Source organism: Xenopus laevis, chromosome 4L, assembly GCF_017654675.1.
Source record: "Xenopus laevis strain J_2021 chromosome 4L, Xenopus_laevis_v10.1, whole genome shotgun sequence".
NCBI lineage: Eukaryota > Metazoa > Chordata > Amphibia > Anura > Pipidae > Xenopus > Xenopus laevis.
Genome location: NC_054377.1, coordinates 121,641,985 through 121,662,732, shown reverse-complemented (window position 1 = coordinate 121,662,732; position 20,748 = coordinate 121,641,985). Strand labels below are relative to the sequence as shown.

Here is a 20,748-nt window from a genome sequence, read left to right as displayed (position 1 = left end):
ACCCCTCCAAATGAAAACCCAGCATCCATACACACACCCCTCCCTACTTTTAATTAAATTCTTTATACCCATATCTATACTAACTATAGAGCTTAGTATCACAATAGTCTTTGATATTATGTCTGTCCAAAAAATCATCCAAGCCATTCTTAAAGGCATTAACTGAATCAACATCACAACATCACCCGGCAGTGCATTCCACAACCTCACTGACCTGACTGTGAAGAACCCCCTACGTTGCTTCAAATGAAAGTTCTTTTCTTCTAGTCTAAAGGGGTGGCCTCTGGTACGGTGATAATCTTTATGGGTAAAAAGGTCCTCTGCTATTTGTCTATAATGTCCTCTAATGTACTTATAAAGTGTAATCATGTCCCCTCGCAAGCGCCTTTTTTCCAGAGAAAACAACCCCAACCTTGACAGTCTCCCCTCATAATTTAAGTCTTCCGTCCCTCTAACCAATTTAGTTGCACTTAGTCTCTGCACTCTCTCCAGCTCATTTATATCCCTCTTAAGGGCTGGAGTCCAAAACTGCACTGCATACTCCAGATGAGGCCTCACCAGGGACCTATAAAGAGGCATCATTATGTTTTCATCCCTTGAGTTAATGCCCTTTTTTATGCAAGAAAGAACTTTATTTGCTTTAGTAGCCACAGAATGACACTGCCCAGAATTAGACAACTTGTTATCTACAAAAAAAACCTAGATTTTTCTCAGTTAAGGAAAAGCCCAACACACTGCCATTTAGTGTATAACTTGCATTTATATTATTTTTGCCAAAGTGCATAACCTTGCATTTATCAACTTTGAACCTCATTTTCCAGTTTGCTGCCCAGTTTTAGACAAATAACTCTGCAAAGTGGCAGCATCCTACATGGAACCTATAGTTCTGCACAATTTAGTATCATCTGCAAAAATAGAAACAGTACTTTCAATGCCCACCTCCAGGTCATTAATAAACAAGTTAAAAAGCAAAGGACCAAGTGCAGACCCTTGCGGTACTCCACTAACAACACTTGTCCATTTACCACCACTCTTGTAGTCAATCTCTTAAAAATTTCAGTTACTTGAAAAAGTCAGGTTATGGGCTACTTATCAATAAAGGATTGTTTTGTATGAATAGCACTCATAAAAACATTTACGGTAACTAAATACACTATATGTAATAATAACTAATTACTCCAGTGTTACAGGTATAGACCTGTTATCAGAAATGCCCGAGACCTGGGGTATTCTGGATAAGGGTTCTTTCCATAATTTGGATCGCTATACCTTAATTCTACTAAAAATCATTTAAACACCAATTAGACCCAATAGAATTGTTTAGTATCCAATAAGGATTAATTACATCTTAGTTGGGATCAAATACAAGGTACTATTTTATTATTACAGAGAAATAGGTAATATTATTTAAAATGTTTAAATAATTGATTTGAGTGTCTATGGGAGATGTCCTCATTGTAATTTGGAGCTTTATGGATAACGGGTTTCCAGATAACGGATCCCATATCTGTATTACATACACTGCACATTGGCACAAAATTAAAAAATGTGCAATAGTTTTTCTAAATACCTTTGAGGGTTATAATACTATTCATGCCATTCATGCACAAATTCAGTAAGAGATTCTTCTACCACAATATGCCACAATTTACCATTTGTTAATGCTGGAGTTCTGGGAAAAACTCTGCATTGTTGGTAAAAAAACCGATTGAAGTCTGCATATTGCACTTGTATTTGTAAATGAGCCTTTATACTGAACATTGTATGGAACGTGAAACAGAGAGCACTTATATTTAATTGTCAGTAGTGCTCCCCCCGAGAGGTTTAATAGCTACACAGTTCTTTTCTTTAACACCAGTAAACCTGGACAAATACATTTCAGGATTTAGAGAGCTAATAAAGCTCATCTCTTAATGTCTGCCAAATGAAACATTATCTATATTCTTGCCAGGATGCAGCTATTAAAAGAATATATACATATTACATGCATTATTTATACATTGAACGGTTGTTACCGGCATTGCAGTACGGCACATAAGTCTGTATTTTCATCTTAGAGGGGAGATGTGTGTAGACACTAAGGTTCATCTTGAATGTATTTAGAGTTTATAATCTTGTATACAATGCAGCATGTTAATTCAAAAGCCTTTGCACTACATATATATGCTTTTTTGTTTGTTTGAGGTTATGTTACTTTGCCTTGTCCTGTGTAAGAATTTAGATGTAAAACCTGTCAGTGATCCCAGGGGAAACCAGGGGACACCATGAAAAAAACCCGATGGGCAGCATGTGCCCCAACTTTTGTTGTCTAGGCCCGCTTCCCCCCACCCCCAATTGCAGGTGCAAGAAAAACATAAACAGTGTGGGGGGAATTACAGCAGGTTGCCATCTGCTTGACTTCTGCAGGAGCTCTCAACTGAGGAGGGGTGCTAAGGGGCGATTCTGGGTGGGGACCCAGACACCCCAGTCTGACACTGAATGACCCCAAACTGTATAAATCATTCGAGTTACCAGTTAGCTAGATTGCAGGTATGAATGCATTGGCATAAGGGCCCTAAAACCAACACAAGTAAATCCTACTGCTTACACTACTAATTAGCAATTAATTGAGCTAATAACCATTTTTCCTACAACACCACCAGCATGTGCATGCTGGAAACTGCAGTCCAGTAACAGCTGAAGGACCAAAGGCTGGAAAGACCCACTTTATATAAATGTAGGGATGTGTAAAATAGCCATCCCCAGTATTATTTAGCAGGCAGTTTCCCTAGTATTATAGATACCTAACTGGGTCCTAAAATACAGTTGGGAGGGGTTACTGTTTCCTTTTCCTGCTTTAAGATATGCCCTTGTTGTTTCTCACAGTGACCAGTAGATGGCATTGTACTAGAGTATAAAAGACTCTGAAGCCATGCTTTCAGTGTCCATCTTGTGCTGGCTCTAGCTTGAGCAGGAGGCAGAGCTTGAGTGGAACCTAGACAGGTCAGGTCTAGAAAGAATAGGCTACTCACCTTTATAGGTCACTCTAGGAGTGAAAGACAGTCAGAGTAGGGACTTAGAAGGGCACATTTACTAAGCTCGAGTGAAGGATTATAATGAAAAAAACTTTGAATTTTCAGGTTTTTTTTGGCTACTTCGACCATCAAATTGGCTACTTCGATTTCGAATCGAACGTTTCGAACTAAAAATCGTTCGACTATTCGATGGTCGAAGTACTGTCTCTTTAAAAAAAACTTCGACTACCTACTTCGCCACCTAAAACCTACCGAGAACCAATGTTAGCCTATGGGGACCTTCCCCATAAGCTTTCTAAGTAATTTCTGATCGAAGGAAAATCGTTCGATTGAAGTAAATGCGGTAAATCCTTCAACTTCGATATTCAAAGTTGAAGGATTTTACTTCGATAGTCGAATATCGAGGGTTAATTAACCCTCGATATTCGACCCATAGTAAATGTGCCCCCAAGTGTACAGACCTAGGGTAGAGAGTATTCCCCTCAGGTTCCACTTAGGGAAAAGGCTGAAAGCTGGGTGTACCTCCTCAAAGCTGCGTGTATTGTTCCTATCTCTGAGGAGAATCATACTGACCAAAGGTGTGTGAGTACTGCCTATTCATTGTAATGATCCTGCAATGTTCTCTTTATGTACACTCCACTGAGGATTGTATGCTCAATAAATCTGTTCTATGGTTAAGTTATAAGAACCACTGGGGCCCAATTATTTGCACCCTGAATACAGTTACAGTGGCACTACACCCTGCTTCCACATCACTGCGAAGGTTCACTCCCTAAGGTTTTAAGGTCTCATCCGGAGCATATATACTGGGAGTGAAGCTTATAGTAGAGTAAGGTGCACTCAATTTACTATAGCGCTACATAAATAATGGGACCCCAATAATTCTGTTTTGCCTTGGGTCCTGCCATTGCTAAAGACTGACCTGTAAACTGTGTGCAATGCTGCATTACTATTATTATATAACTTGGCACTGTGCATTTGCTCACTTTGATGAATAAATTCATATATGCCTCCCTTAGTGTTTTATTTGACAATAACAGACAAAACTGCGTAAATCCAACAACCTCCAGACCAAGGACTATAATATATATATCAAATGTTTTGGGGCTGCATAGAATTTAGCTACTCAGTCTCACTACACACTCGAAGTGTAAGAATATTAACTTCATTATTTACTTGTTTTGATCAATAATGTTTGCTGTTAATGTAGGAGTAAAAAAGGAGTTAAGTCTCAAAATGAATTATACAACCTGTTGGAAGTTATACAAAATGCAGAATTATTTCTGTTCCTTGTATTTTAGGTTTGGTGGCCCTTTAAAGTCCTGGTGGACATTGAGGCCAAAATGATAATGCTGGCACATGAGTGGGTGTTCTGTGCTTTGTTGATAGCGTCATATACTCTGCCCCTGTGATTGGAATCCTCCGGGAATCCTGAACTCCACCGGTAATAGTACATTGTGTACTGAATTCGAAACATGGACAAGCAGGCCCCATAACATCCATCATTTTCAACAGAAATCAATGAGGGAATTACCTACAGTAAGTGGAGAAGAGCTTGCGCAAGCATGCATGGTTAAACACAACTAAGCTAATGAATGACTTCATTCATAGATACAAAATAATGGACTTCCTTAACTCTTTGCATGCCATAGGCTTATACCTTTTTGCTTTAGCAATGCCCAAGTAAGGAATATGCCCTCTGGTTCTTACGGTCCTTAAAACAGGATACACAAAAACAGACTCAAAAAAGACAATCAGATAAATTAAAGCACCTCCATGTTTGGTCTAATTTGGTACATGATTCCCTGTGTAATGGACTCCTGTTAACAAAACAGTCACAACAGAGGGTGAAAGAACAGGGGTCATATACTGGTAATCTAATTATCTACCTTGCAAGGACCAAACATGGTGTAGCTTCAGTTTCCGTTTAAATAAATCCAAAGCCATACATGTTTCCTGATAAAAATAATAGTCAAGACTTATTCAATGCACTCGTGTTGAATAAGGGAGTATACTGCCCCTTTATGGAGCTAAATGAGTACACTCTTTTACTGTCTGTATGTTTATGGAAGTAACACAGCTGCCTCTGCTTCACTGCTTATCTGTTTCCCCCTATGCTAACCTGTACTGACGACTATACATACTGTATATGTGCTATTGTACCTGCTTATGGTTTTTTTCCTCGATCTGCAGTGGTCACTGTGTGAGTACCTGTGGTATCCCAGCCACATGTGGGTGCACAAAGAAAACATCCTTAGACAGCTGTAGCATTCACATGGCCATCTCTATCAAGTACAATTTAGTGCATTCAATAATGTGGACCTGTCACTTTAAAAAACAATTCCAAATCCTTTTCTATTGTCATTGTAAGGGCAGAATGGAAAACGAAAGTAATTGCTTGTGGGGCAGGCAATATATGATTGACAATTGACAGCTGAGATTTTAAATGCCTGTATAACAGGTACGGATTTCTTTAAAAAAAATGTAGGTTAAATATTAATTTTTAAAAGAACTTTTCTTATACAGCTTTTTATGTCTGGGCAACAGGTCCCCTTTAAAGAAAAAACCATTACAGGTATGGGACCTGTTATCAGGACTGCTCAGTACCTGGTGTTTTCCAGATAACAAATCTTTCCGTAATTTGGATCTTCATACCTAAAGTCTACTAGAAAATCATGTAAACATTAAATAAACCCAACTGCCTGGTTTTGCTTGCAATAAGGATTCCTTATATTATTATTAAAATGTAATTTTACAGCGCCAACATATTGCTCAGCGCTGTAATTATATCTTAGTTTGGATCAAGTACAAGTTACTGTTTTATCATTACAGAGAAACAGGAAATCATTTTTAAAAATGTGAATTATTTGGATAAAATGGAGTCATTGGCTGACTCCAACATGTATCTGCAATATGCTATGCACCACTAACAAACAGCTCAGTCAAAACATGTTAGGTTGGTAATGCATAGTTATAAAACATTTAATCCAATAAACTGTGGTGTGGTGATGGCAGAGCTCACCTGGCAGTGCGTCTCCTCGCGATCGACGCTCTTGCGAGAACCTGGAAACTTCCCTCCAGATTTGACTACACAATCTCTCACTCGCTTCTGAGTGTTGATCAAAGGGAGGAGTCGCTTTAAAGGAGAAGGAAAGGCTAAAATTAAGTAAGCTTTATTAGAAAGGTCTATATAAATACACCAGTAAACTCTCAAAGTAATGCTGCTTTGAGCCCTCTGTCAAAAGAAACAGCATTTCTTTACTTCGATTGTGTACACATGGGCTTCTGTATCAGACTTCCTGTTTTCCGCTTAAACCTCCAAGGGCATGGCCTTGAGCATGCTCAGTTTGCTCCTCTATTTCTCCCTCCCTGCTGTAATCTGAGCCCAGAGCTATGAGCGAACAGGGAGAGACTCAGGCAGGAAGTGAGGTCACACCCAGCCAATATGGCAGTTGCTATCCTAAACAAACAGAGAACACTTCAAGAGCTGTTTACTCAAGTATGGTAAAGCATTCTGCACAATACATATAGTGTTATAGCTTGCATTATTGTGGCTAATCTATTGGCAATAAACTTCTTCAGTAGCTTTCCTTCTCAGTTAATATCGAATTGGCTACATTAAAGCACGCAATAGTAGTACAGCAGTGGGTGTGCAAACTAATGCGTTTCGTGCCTATACAATCGACACTTCCTCAGAGGTAGTGCCGAGTGTACAGGCACGAAACGCGTTAGTTTGCACACCCACTGCTGTACTACTATTAGTATGTGTGCTTTAATGTAGCCAATTCGATATTAAAGTGACTCCTCTGTGTTGATCAGCGCTCAGAAGTGAGTGAGAGATTGTGTAATAAAACATTTACAATTCAAACTGTAGTAAAAAACAATAAAACTAATTTGTGCATCATTTTTATAGTGGATTTTCTATTCTACAATCACCTATTATTTCACAATTTGTTCCTTTGGAACATGAAAGAGATTTGGACCAATATAATACCATTTCTGTATTTTTCTTAGTTAAGAGTCGTCCGTGAGACATTTCCATGCAGACATATACGGAAATCCATCTAACAGCCGTTTAACATAAAACTTTGTTTACAGATGTTTTAAAGGGCTGATGTGGCAACTCTAGTTGCAGATAGAGCATGCCTTGAGAATTAATGTTACATCACAGTGACAAATCAGGAGCTAAATTTGGAAGTGCTAGTGATGGAAATAAATCCAGTAGACTTGTTAGTTAATAGTAGCAGCATTGTCAGAAACATGTCTGAACACATTTAGCATATGTAGTTACATATGCTTTCAAGTAACATCCTGGCACATGGAACATACCTGGCACACGGAAAAGTTGGCACAACATGCAAATACTGTTGCATTATTGAAAAACATTTTGCAGGAATCTATTTTGAAAATCTCACCCAAATAAAAATATGTGTGCATATCGATTTATATATAGAAATAAATATACATTATGTTCCCCGTAGGGTATTTCCCTTTGATATCTATTTCATTCTAACTTAAATTGTCCCTGCTGTAAACTAAGAGACAAATAAAAACCTAGGTACTTATGAGCCAGGACCTTGTTACAATCCTACCCAGAGTCAGACTATCTCCCTGGCCACTAGACATTCAGTTACACTTGATCTGGGCTCCCAATGGCTCCAAGTTTTAATTTAGACTCAGTCTTGGCCATCCTGCAGTTGCTGATAAATTTAGTTGGGGATTAAGGAGCCCAAAAGATAGGAGAGGCCCTTAAAAGGAGCATTAGGGCGGGAGAAACATTGACAAGCAAAGCATCCCTGACTTGCCTTGAATGGTGATGCAGAGTCCCAGGATACAGAGAAGATGATGCTGATAATGTCTAGCAATTCTAAGGACAGATGCAGTGTTTCCTCTTGCATGACATCACCTGCATCTTAAAACTGTCATTTCTGTAGTAGTTATTGCTACGTCGGCAAAAATGTTATGGCTGCTTATCCAGACCAAATGTCCCCAGTGCCTCCGATGTAACAAAATGAAAATGCTAGAAATTGCAGCTCAGGTGCTTTTTTTGATCCAGTAATCTGCCCTTTAAACAATAGACATTAAAGGAGAACTAGAGCTTAACAAAGAAGTAGGCTACATATTATGTTTGGGGTTCTGTCCCAGCCCAAGGCAACCACAGCTCTTTAGATGTAAAGATTTGTGCCTCCGAATATGCTCCTAGTAGCTCCCCATCTTCTTTTCTGTTGATCCTCTATGAGCTGACAGTTACCTGAGATTAGAGACCAACTCAGTATATATAGTATATATAGAATATAAATGTCACAATACAAGGATGATGTGATTAATTCTGATTTTCATTACATGGCACAATTAGCATCATAATTTAATTATTGTTCTTGTAGAATCAGCTTATATGACAAGCAAACTCCATTTTCTGCTTGATGATTTGTGACATGCCCTAAGCCTACCTTCTCAACAGCTGCTCACTGAGCATGTGCAGTGTCACTGACACTCATAACAAAATCCAAGGTGGGGAGCTCTTGTGTCAACGCTAAAGGCCTGGAACATTACTGTTATAGATATTCTGAGACTTTAGGCTGGTACATTAAGGTCAGTATATAAATTGTGTCATTTCTAGCAATGTTAATTTTTAGGGTTTAGTTCTCCTTTAAGGCTTCTTTCTTCTGAAACACCAGGTCAGAGAATAGAAAGGGACACTTCTATTACCAAGTACTTTTACAAACAATACTATACACTAGTAATGCAAAGTTGCTTAGAAACTTATAGGTATGGGATCTGCTATCCAGAAACCTGTTATCCAGAAAGATCCGATTTACGGGAGGGCCATCTCCCATAGACTCCGTTTTAATTTATTAAAATTTTCCTTTTTCTCTGTAATAATAAAACAAGAGCTTGTACTTGATCCCAACTAAGTTATAAGTATACCTAACTGGAGGCAAAACAAGCTTTTTGGGTTTAATAAAGTATCAATGTTTTTTTAATAGAAAAGATCCATTATCTGGAAACCCCCAAGTCCTGAACATTCTGGCTAACAGGTTCCATATCTGTAATTTCTTTCATTAGAATTTTATTTTTGGGTTTAAAGTCCCTTTACGTGTGACCACAAGCAATGTCAGATCCCTTCTTCCTTCTTGGTAGACTCCCTTTAGTTTTTCCACTACCTAGTGGCTGATTTCTTTTTAGCTTGTTGCTTATCCAAACCATCAATGTGATGTGCCACTGTAACTTTCCAAACTGTAATCTTTATTGTAACCAGACTATCTTCTTATCTTGATATCTTCCTCTAAGAGTAATGTCAAACATGGCATTTTGACCACTGTTAATTTCAAGGGCGTTCAAAACGGCAGCTTCTCATCTCAAGTGGATGTGAAAGGGAAGCCACACGTGGTCTATGTATACTGTGTCATGTTGTCTTATAGCACTGTTATTGCAAATTAATTTGGAGAACTCAGATCAAGTGAACAGTTTCTTTTTTTCTAGAATATGAAATGGCAGAGGGTATGTATGTCTGCCGGAATGGGAAAGAGGAGTGCAGTGTTTATGGTATGCGCACTGGGGCTTCCAGAATATTGGCCTGGTTCCATGTCACCTCTTCTAAATCAGACATATATTGAATTCACTTCCTGCTGGGTTAATAAGCAATTAATTAAGATGAATGATGCATTGCACTGGTTCATGTCAAGCCAGATAGGTTGCATGTAAATTATTGCTAATGAGTCATGCAGCATATAAATTCAATTGGAGTCCTCTTTAGAAGGGGCAACCCTAGTGTCATGGTGAATTTTCCAAGGGGACAAGCTCACATACTTTGATGAAGCTCTCACACTGGGACCATTGCAGTCATGCTGGAGCAGGTTTATAGTTTTGCCCTTTCCACATGACAGTTCTAAAGGTCCTCAGTTGAAGGATAAGGTCTGGGGAAGCAATATATATGCTGGTTATGAAATGCCTTTATATCTGTTGATGATGATCAAATTGCTCCTAAAAGGACACAATTACCAGCCATCTTGGCCATTATAGTGACTTCAAAGCCCCTTTATTCACTTGAATATTTTATGCTTATGGTTCATTTCTGTATCTGAAGTTTGAATAGATACCAGATTATTAATGGGGAGTAGCATTTGTAATTCATAAACATAATCTTTTTTTTCATTTAATCATTTGTTTCCTAAAATACTTCCCTATTCCTGTGAACCCCAGTAGCTGAAAACTATTAGTGGCAAACACACCCCCTAAAGCTGTGTTAAACTTTAAAAATCCATTGTTTATTAAAGTTGTTTTTTAAAACAGAAAACAAAATATGGATCCATCATAGCAACTTTATCTTCCAATAGGAATAAACAGTAGGAGGATTGTACCACACCTTTTATACCGTATGTATAAAACATGTATGTATTGTATGTATTGACATGATTCATATCACTGATAGGAACGTGCTAGTGTACAGCAGGGAAGACTGCTATGAAGACCCAAGGGGGAGTTAAAAAAACTAGAGTAAACCCTGCCATAGTAACCCATACAACCCCAACAACTAATGATAATTTCCTTAAAGTAGCCTTCTCTTATTACACATCACCAATCAGAGCTAATTGCTTAATGGTTCGTATTGTTGTTTGTATTGCAAATGCTGAGCAAATTTACTCTGGGTTTGTGATTTCCCCACAAGACAAATCCCAATATAGTTTTCCAAAGAGGCAATGCCGGATAGATACACTTAGAACTGAATTTACACCTTGCACAATTAAGTAATCGGATGTGCAACACAATAAAGGGCTCCACTCCCCAAAATGTTAACAGATATAGTTTTAAATATGTCTGCGCCTCCTGCAAAAAAGTTTCCACCAAAATAATTTGAGTCTCTCCCGCTCCCCACCAGCTTAATGTCTCTTTAGGTCATGTTATGTGTTCATTAGAATTAAAACAATTCATAAAACACAAAGTTAAAAACCAATGAAAAAACCAAAGTGAAATCAAATCTTCTGTCCCTTTGTTGCTCAAAACGGTTTCCCAGCCCACAGTGTCAGGACTTTGCGGATTGACCTAGTTGAGGACCCATAGGGAGAACGAAGGATCCAAAAATGAAGCGGCGTGTGATGACGAGTGGAACAGGAGGCAGCAAACGGAACCACAAGCAGAACTGCTCGTAGAATAAGAGCCTTTGGGAGCTATGTAATAAAAGGCACTAAGCTTGCCCAGGAGCAGGAACCCATAGCATCCAATCAGCAGGTAGCATTTACTGGTTACCTGTTTAAAAGCAAAGATCTGATTGGTTGCTATGGGTTACTGCTCCTGGGCAAACTTAGTGTATTTTATTACATATGGGGGTTTGTGTGTCTGTGATCCCCAAGTATTGACCTTACGGTATTATCAAGGTAGGACGGGATTCCGCTATCCCTGAACACAACGTGACCTAAAGAGACATTAAGCTGGTGGGGACCAGGAGAGACTCAGAAAATTTTGGTGGAAATTTTTTTGCAGGAGGCGCACGCATATTCAAAACTATCTCTAGTGCCGGATAGATACACGACCTGCAACCCACATTTTACCTGCTCTGACCCACTATCCTTTCTGAACACATACTGTACATGAATACCAGATCATTTGAAGAGGGGGTAAGGTGAAAAAAAGTAAATAAACAAGTAAAGAAGCAGAATTAGCTTATATTGAGACCAAAAAAATGGCAATTATAACTTTGAAAATGCAATAAATCGAATAAAATAGGAGAATTCTTAATGGATCTGATTAAAGTCAGTGTAGGACTGGCCAGAAGCAGGATAAAGTAGTTGGACAGCTGAAGTATATGGAAAAAATCCTTTTATTGTTCTAAGGGGAGGGCATTTTCTTAATAGCTTATGGTATACAGTAGGTGATTGCAAATTATTACTTCTCTCTGTATGAGCTTCGCAGACACAATCTCATGCTTTGGCTGACAACAACTTTCCCCTTTTTGCTAACAGTTAATAATATTGTTCCCATCCTTTTGGAATCAGGATAAAATCTGCATTCTGGTTGGTAAAAATCCAATACAATCTGTTGTATGAATCATAATGTATTGCTTATTTGCCAACTGGGATGTATATTTATCATGTGTCTAATTGTAGGGGGAAAGGTGGCATACAAAGATTGTGTGCTGGTGGTTTCTTGTTTGGTGGTCAAGCACATGAATACTATATAGGGATGATACTATATGATACTATTAAATGGTGGAGACCACAGGGCTGCAAAATTTAATTTGGGGAATGTGATTTCCATGATGTTTTCTAGACTAGGGATGGTAAAAGTTCTACTGCACTTGGAGCAGACAACCTTGTGCTGTTGCTGGAATGACTGTAGTTGAAAAAACAAGGGCCACAGGTTACCTATGTCTGTTAAATATGCATCAATTGACTCAAATGACATTACAAGGGTTATTTATGAACACAGTGTAGACACAGATCGCCATGTTTTTTTAACTAACAATGTGATTTTTGGCATAAGGCTGTTGCACCTATTGACACCACATGGTGTGGGAACTATGAAATTATTGCCACGTGCTGTGGCTCCAGGGTTCCTCTGTGTCCATGGGTGCGATTGGACGGATGCAGTGGTGCTGAGCATACCTATATGGAAGGGTCCATGTTTTTATGCAAATACATATGTGCATCCATAACATTTATGTCAATTTAGTGCTACTGTCCCGTGTTTGTAAATGACCCTATACATCAGATACATATACTCAATTAATGCATGCTATTCATTATTCCGATGAATGAACTTTCCAACCATATAAAAATAGAAGCAGCAAAATGGCCTGTGAATGTGTTTACTAATTTGGCACATTAAAACTCTTACCCCAGGGTCAGGATAACATTTCATTCTGGTTGTGCATGGAGCCCATGGAGTGAATTCTGCGCACCTCTCTTGCATGCAGTCACATCACCTTGTCCCTGAATGAACAGAGCTCCAGTTGGCCCGTGCTTTCTCCTTCTTCCTCTGACAAATCTTCCCCATTTTTGTGCTAGTACTGCAGCTGTTTTGGAGCAGGGAGGTTTGGTGACAGGCTGCTAATTGGTTGCTGTTTCTAAGAGTAATGGCCTTTAGAGCTTTTCATGAAACCCGTATAATTAAAAGCCAGACTATACTGAAACATAAGAGCCCGGTGCTGTATAGTAAGCTTTAAGCATAAAAACGATGCAAAGAACATAGCACTGCAGTTATGTCTCCCTCAGATGCCATTGTAATAGATCAATCAGTAATCGGCACTATGCAATTTGCGGTAATAAAATGCAAATGAGAACGCCGACTACATCAGCGTCCTACTCATTTGCCCTTCAGCTGCTCTCTCCTGTGCTGCTGTGTATATCTTCAGCATATTACATTATCCCTACCCTGCTGGATATAGATTTGCATGCAATTACCAATGCCTTTTCTAGTGTATCTTAACCCACAGGGCCTAATGGGTAGATTTGTGGTTTTGGGCAATATATGCTTGTTTGTGAACACTAAGCACTCTATTCATATTCTCGGCGCTTAGGGGATACTAATAAACACTTGCTGTAGATAGATAATGTCAGGGGTGTATTGTTTACGATCTGTTTACTAAACATGATCCTTTTTGGGTTTAAAAATTGGTGACTGGGCTGCAAAAACGTAACAGTAGGCAGAACCATTTTTTGCACAATGCAACACTTGATAAGGCTCCAGGCAAGTCACACCAAGCTTCTAAAGCACAGCAGTGCTACAAAAACAGTTCCATAATTACTGCTGTACCTCCATTATGGGACAACTTTCAGCCTTATCCATTCGGGATATTTCAGAGGCCCCTGGTTCTAACTTCCGTTACCTAAATGTTCTAATTTCCGGTTTTGATCAAACAGGTCACCCCTTTCATAACCTTTTGTAGATCTTTAGCCTTTCTTTCTCTTCTTATGCTTATGTACCACTGCAAGCCAGGTAATACCTACATAGGAATACATCCCCATTAAATCAGGAGTAGCAGACAAGGAAAACATTTAAAACAGTGACATTACTACAGGTATGGGACCTGTTTTCCAAAATGCTTGGGACCTGCGGTTTTCTGGATAATGGATATTTCTTTAATTTGGATCTCCATACCTTGTCTACTAAAAAATTATCAAAAAATCATTTAAACGTTAATTAAACCCAATAGGCCTGCAATACGAAAGAATTATATCTTTGTTTGGATTTAATACAAGGTACTGTTTTATTATTACAGAGAAAGGGAAATAATTATCAAAAAGATTTTAATTTGTATAAAATGGAGTCAACGGGAGACAGACTTCCTGAAATTCAAAGCTTTCTGTATAACGGGTTTCCAGATAATGAATCGTATACCTGAATTGGAGTGCACCATTCAGCTAAGAAGGAGGCACGTGTAACTATATAACTTGCCATGATTATATCTGGTAAAGCAGAAGTGCACTCTGGGAGCCACTTAAGGTGGCCATAGATATAACTATAAGATGGATTCGTATGGTCGTAAGAAAGATTGTTTGTTTTCAATACAGACATATAGAGATGAATCAACAGACTACCTGGCCTATCGATGAGCTGACTAATATCTAAATCTTTTGCCAATATCGGCTTGCAATATCGATGTTGGCTTGTCTTGAGCCATACGTGCACCGAATATTGTACGGAAATTTGTTCCATATTGTAATATCTGTGCGTCTATGGCCACCTTTAGGGATTGTTACCCTAAAAGTCATTTTGATTATGACATGACTACAAATACAGGGAAATATTGGTGTATCACTAATTCAATCATAGTTTAACAAATATCTGGGACAGCAAATATACATATTCACCTTAAATCTCACCCTAACTGACCTTCAACTGGGCTTACAGGTGTATATACCATAGGAAATCAAATGACCATTCTCCCCAATGTCTATGACATATAAGTAAGGGTAAGTAATTTATAAATGTCCAGACATACGTGCAAGAACAAGAAGAAACGTTGTGCTTGTGTTATCTTTGTTGATCAATGAGGGAGGCTTTTGCATTTTGTTTTTTTGCATTCGTAACATACTGTGTTTTTGGAGGGCCCTGTGTGTGCTAGGATTCATTATACCGTCTGTGACACAGTGAGTGCATGCGTGTGTGCTAGTAATACAGTCTGAGTAGACTAGTAATATTGTGTCTGTCTGCATAGGTCATGCTCTTTCGCCAGTGTGTGTCTCAGAGATCTGAGCGGGCAGCCTCCCTGATTAAATTTCCCATTTTCAGCAGCTTAGAGTAGACACTGCCTCTGGCCAAATTACCTCGCTGCTTCCATCTGCTGCCCACAAATGGCACTGCGACAGCTGTGGAACTAGGCTCACGAGAGGCGGCTAGAGCATTTTAAGGAAGAATAAAAACAAGCTGCTAAGCACAAAAAGGAGAAAATTAGTCTTTTCTGTAGTATTTCATTTCGGCAGCAGTCTGTTGATTGGGCTTTAAACCCTTTCTCTGCAAAGTGGATGATGTGGAAGACCTCTGGCAGAAGAGGTGTTAAAAATATTGTTGCAACACATTAACTCTGTGCCAAGTGCCTTTTTCGTTTAGGGGAGTAACAGGATCACTGGCTTAAGGGAATTCCCAAAGTTGAACCCTCTGCTACAGTGTTGAGATAGAAACTTGAGCTTCTGCTTATATTTCTGTTGCTAGAAGATAATGCCACTGTCCCATCCCTGTGCAGCAGGGTCACAACTGGTGAATTGTAACATGAAAAACAAACTTCTCCTCTAGCTGCACAAAAAGGGGTTCCGCTGTCTCTTTGCTCTGAGATGGCAACACACACATAGTCCTAAGTAGTCAGCAATCCCAGCACACTATGGTATAAAAAAAATACATTTTGCTAACTATAAACTATTATACGTACCATATGGAGATCTATGGTTTGGTAAAGAACCAATAAGAACAGTGTCCACTGGAGTTCAATGGGGTTCGCCATTGTATGGAAATAGAAATGAAGCACTATTATGTATATAGCTGTATAAAGATGGTTGATTAGCTTGGCACTAAATGAAAGAGAATGGTAAAAGAGAAAGAGTTCTTCAACATGCGATGAAGTATGCACAATGCACAAGCTACCCATAGCCTAGGCCCTAGGGGACCATCTAGCTTTTTTTTAAAATTGTTATTTCCATTTTATTTATTTTTATTTGTGCTGCTGGGTCGGTTGGGTGCACCTTCTGGGAGAAGAAGGCAGGAAAGGTGCAAAACCCAACCCAAGTGTAGAAAGCTTGGGTAAACACGTGCCTGGATTTGCACAAATCCAGCAGTAGCCTAAGGGGGGCCTGTGTAGATATAGCCTAGGGGCACCATATGTCATTAATCTGACCGCCACTGATAGTTTACCCCACCGCAATCTTTCTTATTTATAAATCAACCTGATCCTCTCAAGCACTACCCTGTGCTTCCCAGCTATCTCAGCAAGGGCAGATATGTGTGGGTTCCCAAGCAAACCTTTTGCACTGCCGGTACTCAATCTTCATTGACCAGTGGTAGTCAACTCCTTTTCCATATGTGAATATGACTATTTGACTCTTACACAAGGCAGTGGGGAAATTCCCAACCTCCATAACCAGGTCTACATGTATCATTGCATTGCTGCTACCACGGAGTAGGTAATATATAATGCAACCATAGATGGAAGAACATGTTGCATAGCTAAAACTGTAGCTACATGCCAGTGCAAAATCATCCCTTTCTAGGAAAATGTATTGCAAAAGCCTGTGCAATGGGAAGTGATGTAATGCAGGAATGGGTCAGCAAACACATACAATATACAGTATAATAACTGCCTATTTAACAAGTCAACTCTAAAGCTCTTATTATACAGCATTCATTCATAAACAGTGCAGTGCTGAAGGTAGTGATCTGAGGTACCCTGACACTGCCTTCAGTGGGATGTTGGATTTGAAGTTTAACAACAGCTGGGGGGCTGCAACACAGACATCCATGATGTGTATATGAAATATACTGACCAATTGTTACAAAAGGGGCCATCTAATGCTGGGGGCTTGGAGCAAATGGCCTATATGCTCCACCCTAAGTCTATGGTTGTGCATGAATCCAAGATTTATTAAGTGCAAAAAAGTTCATTATAAAAAAAAATCAGCTAACAACTGTATGTATAAATCAGTGGGACTTTTCAAAATTTAAACTGTTTTTAAATTTGAGTTTTTGAGCTCAATCCAAAAATGAGTAGTAGTAGTGATTTCACTGCATTTGAGTTGTATTTTTTCAATTGTGCAATTGCGCTTTGAGTTTTTTTATGAATAGAGTAAGAATGTTTTCTTTCAAAATTGAAAAAGACTTGAAAATTCTTATAAATTGTTTCATAAATCTTTTCATAAATCTGTCATAAATGCTCCATAACCCCATGTTTAGTAGTTGGTCAGAATTATTTGCTCTACACCTTGCCAGCATTTGTCGGAGCCGGTGGGGCACCAGGAAAAATTCAATTGGGCCCTGGCCCCCATGGGCCCAACCACCCCAGACCCGCTGCTTGCCCCGTGTCGGGATCTGATCTCAGTGGGGGTAGGCAGACAGCACCAAGCAAGAGGATGTACATGGCGCGGTTCTGAGGCACTTGTTGGAAAGGGGTGCAGCAGGGAGGATGGTGCCAGTTTGGGGGCCTTGTGACTGGGGTAGTGGGCCTTGTAGGTGGCAGACCCAGTGGGCCCGGACATCCCATTGTGACAATACTCCTTGCAGCCCCTTTAGTTACACCCCATAGCATAATCTATACCAGTGATCCCCAACCAGTAGCTCGTCGTGAACAACATGTTGTTCACCAACCCTGTGGATGTTGCTCCCAGTGGCCTCAAAACAGATGTTTATTTTTGAATTACTGGTTTGGTTGCCTAAAAACCATGTTTAATGCCAAACAGAGCCTATATGCTGCTAGTCCACATTAAAAAGCCAGTCAGAACCCTTATTTGGCACTCCCAGTGACTGCTTGTGTTGCTCCCCAATTCTTTTTTACATTTGAATGTGGCTCACATGTATAAAACCATGGGCAGTCCTGGTCTATATGATCCAGAGAAATGTAGGAATACTGCAGCATTGATTTTTCTTTGCACATTCAAATGGGATACTTAGATGGCTCTAATAAATACTCTTGTAACCCATAGCAATCGTTCAAAAGATAGCATTTACTGCTCTGCTGTTTCAAAGCAAACATCTGACTTGTTGCAAAGGGAGCAAATATTATTATTACATTACCCCATTGATCTTTCAACCGAGACTGTAGCAATATAGAGCTTCACGTTTGATAGAAAAAAAAACATGACTGCAAAAGATTTATTACTATTCATTTGTACTCAGAATTAAATGGTTAATAGTTCACACAATATTATGCCTGAAACATAAGGTTTTCTGGGACCATAAAAAACTCTATTGCAATTGGCTACTGGCATCAATAATGTAACAGTGATATTTTGCAAAGTGGCTCATGTGTTTGTGTAATATAGAACTGGGATTGTGCTTTCATAATGGCTCTGCTGGCAGACCCTCAGCACTGGTAGGCAGCTTGCTTCTTTATGATTTACATTAGGCTTAAGACATTTCAGGCCATATGGTGCTCATTTGCAACATAAAGTAGATGTCTGATAAAGGATCCATTTAATCTTATCAGGGCAACAAACAGCATGGTAATATTATCATAGCCTGCAAAGTTTTGACTTATAGCTTTATGCATAATGTTATTATAGTCCTACTTATAAACCAGCCTTATCCACTTTTCAGTCAAGCTAAAAACAGCAGCCCATTCACTAAATGACAAGGTCAGGTTTACTGCTTCCAACTGTAATTATATTTACAAATAACTGTAAAACAATTGGAAACAATAAATGAATTTATATTGGAAAGTCCCCTGGATTAACATTGTCTTTCATTGGGCAAAATACTATTTTCAGGTGCACATCCTCTTTAAATACTTTTTCCATATTCCCTTACTTATTTTTTTCCTCTTTCCACCCTTTCCATATTCTACTGGGATTAGAGGGAGGGAAATGATATTAAATTAAAGGTCACGCCTGTGTGTTTGAATATTACAAGACCCTGGCAACCAGATAGCTGCTAAAATTCCAAACAGGACAGCTGCCGACATAAAAAAGGGACATTATTGAAAACCCAAATGAAAGCCAAATGCAACTTGTTTCAGAATATACTGTATGTCTATGTCATACTTAAACAGGGAACAACCTCTTTAAAGGAGAAGGAAAGATTAAAACTAAGAAAGAAGCCATATCAAAGGTCCACCTAAATTTACCAGTAAACGCTCAAAGTAGTGTTGCTCTGAGTCCCCTGAGTCAAAAGAAAAACTGCCTTTCTTTTCTTCTATTGTGTACACATGGGCTTCTGTATCAGACTTCCTGCCTTCTTAAACTTATTTGCCCCAGGCGTAAGCATGCTCAGTTTGCTTCTCCCTCCTTTCTCTGCTGTAATCTGAGTCCAGAGCTATAAGTGAACAGGGAGAGACTCAGGCAGGAAGTGATGTCACACCAAGCTTATATGGCAGCTGCTATCCTAAACAAACAGAGAGCTTCTAGAGCTTTTTACTCAGGTATGATAAAACATTCTACAGAATAAATATAGCATTCTAGCTTGCACTATTGCAGCTAATCTATTGGCAATAAAATGCCTCCGTAGCTTTCCTTCTCCTTTAAACATGAGCTTTGTGCATGACAGTTATTACATCTGCCGTCTGAGACAGCCTAAGTGAATTGAGTAGATATACTGTAACTATTTCTACTTCCTACTCCCGTCCTTCTGCTTTTCATAAACCAACTTCCCCTTTGTGAAGTAACAGCAAAAGTACAGTATGTCATTAGAGAGCAGCGGAAGGCAGGAGCTTCTGAATTACAGGCCCTTACTCACAGGCGACTGCGCCCATTCCATGCACATTGTACTCTCTGATTCTTTGGCGCTGGCAGTCATCGTTCTGTCACAGGTTAGATCACTGGTGATACAAATCATTTCTTTTAAAAAGGGCTATGGATTATGGTGGGACAATATTGTTCTAGTGGTATAAGAGTATCTCTGTGTTGGTTTAATGCTGCCATCTCTGAGGCAGTTTATTTCTGGTGGGATTAGACTGTCTCTGTGACAGGGTAAAGCAGTAGTTTGCCTTTAAGTTAACCTTTAGTATGTTATAGAATGACCAATACTAAGCAAGTTTTCAGTTGGCCTTTCTTTTTATAGTTTTTTTTTTATTATTTGCCTTCTTCTGGCTCTTTCCAGTTTTCAAATGGGGGTCACTGACCCCATCTTAAAATGATATGCTCTGTAAGGTGACACATTTATTTTTATAGCAACTTTTTATTACTCATCTTTCTATTCAGGCCCTCTCCTATTCATATTTGAGTCTCTTATTTAAATCGAAGCATGGTTGTTAGGGTAATATGGACCCTAGCAATCAGATAACTGAAATTGCAAACTGGAGAGCTGCTGAATAAAAAGCTAAATAACTCAGAAACCACAAATAATAAAAAAAAATTAAAACCAGTTGCAAATTGTCTCAGAATATCACTCTCTCTCTATATATATATCATACTAAAAGTTATTTTAAATGTGAACAACCTCTGTAATGGTGGTGGGAACAACTCTATGACACAGGCCCCGGAACAAGGGTCTGGACCAGGGGTAGGCGATAGAAAAGGCATCCACTTTCGCTGTGCCCTAGGCACGTGCCTCTTCTGCCTACCTCTAGTTCCGGCCCTGCTATGGCAGATTATTACTT

General features: G+C 39.1%; 1 protein-coding gene across 2 annotated transcripts in view; it reads left to right on the top strand.

Annotated features, from left to right (window-relative positions):
- ncf4.L (neutrophil cytosolic factor 4 L homeolog) overlaps positions 1-20,748 on the top strand; it is a 43,238-nt gene that overhangs the window by 1,381 nt on the left and 21,109 nt on the right. The window contains 1 exon segment of one of the 2 annotated variants that reach the window (NM_001096201.1): positions 19,928-19,959. The exons of the other annotated variant lie outside the window; for it this stretch is intronic. The gene's annotated coding sequence lies outside the window, so the exon portion shown is untranslated. 2 annotated transcript variants of the gene reach the window in all.